We start from the raw sequence: 7970 nt of genomic DNA, 5'->3' as shown, positions 1-7970 counted from the left end.
TTAGTAATGGCTGTGAACCATTACACTTAAGTTTATAAAACCAAAAATTAACATTAGGTGCAGACAGGTAGCACTGTGTTTTTTCAAAGTTGTGGGGCCAAAGCCAAATCATTTTCAATGACACAGGTCTCAGGTTTCTTATCTATCCATTGACTAAATGGAAAACATCTTGTTCTAGGTTTTGGGACATTCATAGTAAAACTCTTTGGTGCAATGCGGTCTTATTTTTCTCAGCTCAACAGCATGAATGTTCTGATGGGGGAAACCAACTCTATGTATTTAAAAAAAAATCCTGTTTCTTACTAAAATAAACAAAATGGCCCTGATCATGAAATTTGAATTAGGATAAAATTAACTCTGGATAGCCTAAGCCCCTGAGTATCAGTTTTCTTCTAAGTAGGATGAAGACCAAGACTAATTTACCTAGAGAATGCCATGAGTTTCAGAGAAGTCATGGAGGAAGGAAACATGAGACTGGAGGCAAAGAGGCAAAGCCACCCTGCTGTGAGTGCCACAAGGCCAGGAAGTCCTCACCAATTTGCTGCACTGTAAGGGGACCCTTTAAACACTTACTGAGAATCTTGGTTCCATGTCTCCAATGTTATGCTTATTGGGCTATCAAAATATCACAATAATAATACTACTAATAATTAATAAAATAGCACTGATATCCCAACAAGCGTATCCTTTTCCCAGTGTTGTAGAAGTGAAAGTTTCCCTCACCTGTCTTATCTTCAGTTATTCTTGCAGAGAGATTTTGATAACAGAGAGAAAATTGTCACCTGCTACATCACATACTGAGTACTTAGGACTCTGAAATTTCAAATTTAAATATATAAAGGTAGCCTAACTTCCATGGACTATCTTGACCTCTTCCCTGGGCTTGTTCTCTTGAAAGTGGCTACCCAGTAGGTGATCACTCCCACAGTCCAAGGTGTGGTCAAGGGGTTGCTGCTGACTGACAGGATGGCATGAGGTTGTGTGTGAAGTATCGCATACGTGTGTAGGTGACCTTATGTGATGTGGGACAGAGCAAGAGAAGAGGGAATGTCAGTGAGAGCCTAGCTGAGAGCCCAGATCAGGACCTGCTGTCCCAGCAATTCTAGGTTCTAATAGAAAACCCAAAGAAGTCAAAAGTGCTAAATTCAGACATGGGCCTCCAGAAATTCAACTGCAGCCAAAATGAATTAGCAGGGACAATATTTGCATTCCTGATGGATTCATTGAAACACAACACAAAATATATGAAACAGTTATTTTCAAGTCATTGGACATTAGAAATTACAGAGATCCTAGAGAATTGGAAACTAGCAGAGGTAATATTTAAACTGATCCTTCCTACATCCTGAGGAGAGTTTCCAGTGCATTGTGCAGGGAGACGAATTCCATAAGGCACTCAATAGTATCCCTGAATTGGAGAAGAGCTAGTAGCCCAGAGAACTGAAGACAGAGAAATAGAGGAGGGAACTGCACAGAGACCCCAAGATAGCTGCAGGTCTTCCTAAGTATTCCACAGAGCACGGATCCATGCATGCGAGGAGCCTACCAAAGGCCTAAGAAAAAAGAAAAAAAAAGAAGGATTAGAAGAATATTCCTCAGTTTCCTTTTTTGTACCATGAGACCATTTAACTGGGTGAGATCCCAATGCTTCTCCTGAACTTATTTGTTATGAAGTTTGAATGCTATGGAATGTTGCATGTGTTTTTTTTCTTTTGGCAGGTCCACTGGAAAATTAATACAATTAACATTTTAAAAGGACCATGCCCTCAGTCTATTCTGATCATTTTCTTTGGTTCCAAATGTCACATTCACCCAGTAGAAAGAGATTTACTGTGGGATATTGAAATGCTCACAAATTGTTGAGAAGCTTAAGAAATAGCCTCCAGACAAAGAACCCAGAATAATTCCAACTACTGCACTGCTGATTGCTGATGCAGGTTGTGGAAGAAACCCTTGCTGCATGAGGCACCACATTCAGGCTGCCTGCTACAGGGAAAAGCTCTTCTCCTCTTACTATTCCCCAAAAGGACAGCATCCCTGTCACCAGCTACCAGAGATCTGACCTCTTGGTTAGCAGCCCTCCCTGTGTAGATTACAATCATCTTTCAGTCTTGCAGATTCATCTGTTTTCTTGGGCACAGGGAATATTTCTGCCTCAGTTCTCCCAGTGGCTTTCCATAATAAATACACATCTCTATACATTTGAACTCCTAGGTCTCAATAATATCAACAGCAACATGAGGGAACTTAGTAGAATGCAAATATCTGCTTTGCAAATAACAGCATGCTCACCTCTAGCAAAATGTTATTAAAATTTCAAATGTGTTTATTTCAAACCATCTAAGAATAATTGACATTCCTATAAGTTACATGTCAGTCTGGATATCATTTAATTTGGGGTCTCAATTATAAGTGTTGCCCAAAGAGCACTTTATTTATTTTTTAATGAGAGGGAGTAACGGAAGGAACATTAGTTACATAAGTATATGTATATGTGACTCATTCAGACATTATGAGTCAGTTTCCTCTACATTTTTTCCTTCTCTGACTTCATGTAGGATCTTTATGGTAGTGTCCAGAAAGGCTAATCCTCATGGCTCTGGTTTTCAAGTTCCCAGATGAGACTTAAACTATGCACAAGGGATTCATTCCTGTAAGTGGTTTCCTGAATTGGATGAGAGGAGGGGGGCTGCTTAGCCAGAGGTGCTTATTTTTCTGATCTGGGTCCTGGCCAAGTAGTACAGTCCTGTGGATGCAACATCATGATTCACCAGCTTTATGTGACAAAGGATTTTTCTGATAATAGAAACACAGAAGATGAGATAGGGGAATGACTCTCTTGAATATGAAACAGACTTGATGGCAGCACAAGTATGAAGGAATGAATGGACTATCTCCTGTGCTTCTCAACTTTCAAGCTGACCAAGAGTTTCTATGTGGTGTTTACATATCCTTATCTCACTATATATTTCATCACCCTTTGCTTCTAGCTTTCCAAGAGTATGTGATGCTTCAGCGCTGTTACCTAAAGCTTCATTCTGAAGTTTGATGAATGAAGGTTCTCTTAACATTTGCCAGTAGAAATGACAGTAAATGGGAACATTCCTGAAGTTCCCTAAGTTCCACAAATTTTCTACTTCCACTCTAAATTATACAGAAGCAATCCTAGTTCTCTTGATTACCAGAATCTATAATCCCAACCAACACTGTAACATTCTTTGTTGACAATTTATCCTCTACCATATGTGACACAGTGGTCACACAGTTGTCATTTCTTTCAGCTTATTGGAACAACTATCATATCAACCATTTGAATTAAGAACTGTCAGTTAGAAAGCCACAGACTTTGGTGAATAGAAAGTGAAATTCATAATCTTCTCAGTAGACATAATAAATAGTGACAAGTTCAGCTCTCATTTCTCAGGTACAAATATTCTGCTTATGGGAGTAAAGCCTCACATGTGTTCATGTTTCAGAGCCTCCACTATATCTGGTAAGACATGGATTTGACATGGCAAGAGTTCGTGTTCCAGGTTTGCATGACTAAGAAAGGAGTTTTCTCTTTAAAAGGACAGCTTCAAATGCATACATTGTAATATCATGAGCTTTTTTTGATTTTGCTATAATTAAGCAAAAACTTGCTTCTTGCACTATAATTAAGTTACTTTGCTCAATGCTATATTATGTAAGAATTTATTGAGTCTGATTAAATTATTCAGCAAAACCTTATGTGATGAATCTGGCAGAAGCAAACCTCACAGGACAAACACATATACAGGAAAACAACAAATACTGTTCATGTTTGGGTGAGGTCCACTATAACTGCTTGGCACCAGTTGTTATTTTGATGTCTGATCTATCGTACATTCTTAAGGGCTCAAGAAAGATCACTATTTGCAGTTTAGCTGAAAGTTAAGAAGTGACAGTAGGCATGTTATACTTGTTAGATAAATTTATAGTTGTGAGCCCATGCATGAACTTCCAAGACATCGGTTGATGAGAGTCCCTGGGAAAGCTGGGAAAGGCAACTACTAATATGTTGAACGATGTTAATTTTTAAGTGTCTCTGCTATGTCATGGCATTTAAATGAGTATTTTCTTGCGAAGCATTTATTTTTTATTTTTATTTTTATCTTGACCAATTTTCAAATATTTGGTCATAGCTCTTCTAAACAACTTTGTCTCCAATCCTTCAATGTGTTTCCTTTGAGACTTGATAATCTGTGGAAAACAATAGTCAATGTTATTGACATGATGATATCCCTTTGCAAAGTGACCAGTGATATCACTGGAATTTATACATTATTGCTATTTCCAGTCTCCCAGTGGTTCCTTGACAATGACAGTGATATGGTCCAGCATCGTTCTGAGAACTCCATCAAGCACAGCACATTGTGTACATACATCTAATGGGAAATTCCATAGTAAGAAGTAATTTTTTAGTATTATAAAAAGTTATTTGCATTCGTACTCTTTACAACTCCATTGAGTTAAAAAATTATGTTAAGTTGTGCACACTAAGGCGAAGATTTTTAAAACAAAGATTGGCTGGGTTTGGGAGCTAATGCCTATAATCCCAACACTTTAGGAGGCCAAGGTGAGAGGATTGCCTAAACCCACAGTTTGAGACCAGCCTAGGAAATTTGGCAGAGCTCATTTCTATAATAAATCATCAAAATATAGCCGGTGTGGTAGTGCATGCCTCTAGTTCCAGCTACTTGGAAGGCTTAGGCTGGAGGATAACCTGAGCCCAGCAGGTTGAGGCTGCGGTGTCTGTGAGCATGCTACTACACTCCAGCCTGGGCAACAGAGTGAGACTTCAACTCAAAAACAAACAAACAAAACAACAACAACAACAAAAACAAAGATTACAATGAAATCCAATAGCCAGTGAAGGTATTTTGTATCTAATCCAGGAAAGGTACTTTTTAATAGAGAGTAACTATAATCATTTTAATAGGTTTTATTTATATAATGATTGTATTAATATGCATGTGTTGTTTTATATATGTAATCATAATTAAATGTCTTGATTTACACATTAATATGTGAAAAAGTATTCACAGTCAACAACTTGTACATTAACTATACATGCACTTATATTTAAGTGAAATACACTTGACATGAACATATTCCATAAATAAGATACATTTCAGTGCTTTATTGATGTATTATTCAGGTTTTATTTTCTGTAAAATATCGTCTCAGTGTTTTTATACATAGACCAATAAATATTCAAATATGCCATTGATTTTAATAAAATGCATCTATCTATAAAGGTGTGTAAATAGTATATTCATAAAGATTGGTGATCAATCCTTTAAACCTCAGTACATTAGTAAGATAAATATTTATTTTCATGTTCATAAGTGTTTTTGTTAATTATCTGGCTTATCCTGTATTGTTCAAATGAGTGGCTGTGCTGCAGGACACTGAGCTTCTCTCCAGTCTATGGTCTGCCTTTATCAGAGGACAAGGTTGAAGGACTATGACTACCCAGGCACCACATTTTAATGTCAGATTGCAGGAGTGAACAACCTCTCCAAAGCAAGATAAGTGGTGAAACCTCTCCAAAGAAAGCTATGTGTGAATTTAAGTCAGAAATGTCTGAAACAGGTCATATACTTTTAATTTTTCTGTACCTTGGTAGGTATTAAAGTTTCTAAAAATCTTTTGCACTATTTACACATCAAATCACTGATGAACAGATAGTTATATTTATCCACCTTTACAATCTTCACAGTGTTTGTAAATGTAATGTTGCATTGACTAGATAATAAATCTGGGTGTATTTTGAACATATGGCTTTCTTTTTTTTTAAGTTTATTGTAGAGACGAGGTCTCCCCATGTTGCCCAGGTGTCTCAAACCCGTGGGCTCAGGCAATCCACTCGCCTCAGCCTCCCAATGTGCTGGGATTACAGGCTGAGCCACTGAACCCAACCTGAACATATGGTTTTCATTTGGAATTTTCTTTCAATGGCCTCCTTCAGAAAAAATAAATCTCTCTAGCAGAACAAAAACAATATCTAAAACATACTTTCTTAAACTTTCTGTCGCCTGTTACCTTGTTAAATGAAGATTCTCATTCAGTAAATGGAACGTAGGTTTGCTATTTAGCTCATGTACCATCATAAATTGATGATGCTGCTGGATTATGCATAAATTTAGGTTACAAAGACCTTTCATATTAAAGAAAAATGTTAGAGTTTCCTGTTGTTGTCTTGTTTCTTGACAAGAAAGATTTTTCATTTGATTGTCAAATGATATATGTTTCATAGGATTTATTAATTTTGTTCAACTATGACTAAGTGAAGCTTCCTTGCTGCCATCCAGACTTGATGGTAATCCTTACAAGCACATTCAAGTGTTTCACAAGGTCATTTCTAACTTGCAAATTGGTGTAAATGCTGACCACATTGAACTGTCTGCAGTTAATTCCCCATTATCACTATCACTTCTGTAAACACCTTTTTCCAAACCCATTTAACCTCTCTGGTTTTCTGGAGAGTCATTCAATGAGTGGCCTCCCATAAGACTTGAAAGTCAAGAGAATGATTCAATGCTCATTGATACCTGCAGACAGACATGTGGACTGAGGTGAGGGCTGGAGAGTTACCTGGAGTGGTGCTGCATCAGATGAGAGCATCAACATCCCCATCTCTGGCTTCCCAGACAGGTCTGAGGACCACGTGGTTAGACTTTGTATACCTTCAGAGGCAGTTGTACTCTGTCTTCTGAAAGATCAGAGAATCCCCTGCCTCTAGTATCTGCTTCCCTGAATGATATACCCAAGGCCTTTGAAAACTGTGGTTTAAATTATAATTATCTGAATGGACAGAGTACCCAATAGGGGAAAAAAAACCTAGAGAGGTTTCCCATTTGCTCTATAAATATCAATTCCCTTAATACAGACTCTTCAAATGGATTGACCTTTTTTTCTTTATGAAATCAGCGGGGACAATGTCATGTCTGTCCTGTTTTTAGTGGATGAATAGTAAAGAAAGAGGATTCTACGGAGCCTTCATGAACCCCTCTTTCAAAATCTATCAATGGCATTCAAAACCTGGCTGAGTCTGAGAAACACTCTAAACAGATAGATACCTCTCAGAATACAGAAGCAGCTGGGACAGCTCCGTCTCACATATCTGCTTCCCTGGGTGGTTTTTGTTATAACTTGTAGCACTGTGGGAGGAATATACTGTCATACTGTAGACAGTAATAAGTTGCAACATCTTCAGGCTGCAGACTGCTGACAGTGAGAGTGAAGCCTGTCCCAGATCCACTTCCACTAAACCCTCATGGGACCCCAGACTGTAAACTGGAAGCCTTATAGATCACAAGCTTAGTGGGTTTCCCTGGTTTCTGCTGATTCCAGGCTAACCAACTGCTAATGATCTGACTTGCCTGGCAAGTAATGGTGACACTGTCTCCTAGAGATGCAGACAGGTAGGATGGAGACTGGATCATCCGGATATCACAACTGGCACCTAAGATTGGAAACAGAAAACAAATATAAACACAATTAATCAAGTTACAAGAGGATTTTCCCACTGGCCAGGCAGTACTTCCATACTGGCTGAGTCAATTCTTAGTGTTCTTCCTTACCTGGAAGCCAGAGCAGCAGGAACACCAGAAGCTGTGTGGGGGCCTCATGTTCATGCTGTGTCCTTCCTGGGACTGACTCCTTCACGGGCTCTGACCAGCCCATTAATAAGTCTTTAGGGCAGGGTGCTGTGCACTCTGGAACATGCAAATCAGCAGTGCATGGGGCAAGCTGGCCACCGCTGCAGGACTGACTCTTCTCAGTAACTCAGTACAGGTGCATAGTCCCCGTGTGTCCCTGTTCAGAGCAGGGCAACAAAGATTTGCTTGCAGAGAATATTTTTCTACTTAGAAGACCAATTGTCACAAATATCATTAGAGGACAATTTCCAAAGTATAAAATGCACCGAATGATAAATATAATAA

General features: G+C 38.6%; 1 pseudogene across 1 annotated transcript; it reads right to left on the bottom strand.

Annotated features, from left to right (window-relative positions):
- Positions 1–7169: 7169 nt before the first annotated feature.
- LOC103253050 lies at positions 7170–7710 on the bottom strand (annotated as a pseudogene). The gene is made up of 2 exons (XR_002481552.1): positions 7608–7710; positions 7170–7489 (listed from the first exon to the last, which is right to left on the bottom strand). The product of XR_002481552.1 is annotated as an immunoglobulin kappa variable 1-5-like (transcript).
- Between the last annotated feature and the right edge of the window lie 260 nt (positions 7711–7970).

The sequence above is a fragment of the Carlito syrichta genome, unplaced genomic scaffold (assembly GCF_000164805.1).
Source record: "Carlito syrichta isolate Samal-C Ts95f unplaced genomic scaffold, Tarsius_syrichta-2.0.1 Scaffold196534, whole genome shotgun sequence".
In the NCBI taxonomy this organism is placed as follows: Eukaryota; Metazoa; Chordata; class Mammalia; order Primates; family Tarsiidae; genus Carlito; species Carlito syrichta.
Note: the sequence above shows the minus strand (reverse complement) of the source record. Positions and strands in the feature narration are given on the sequence as shown.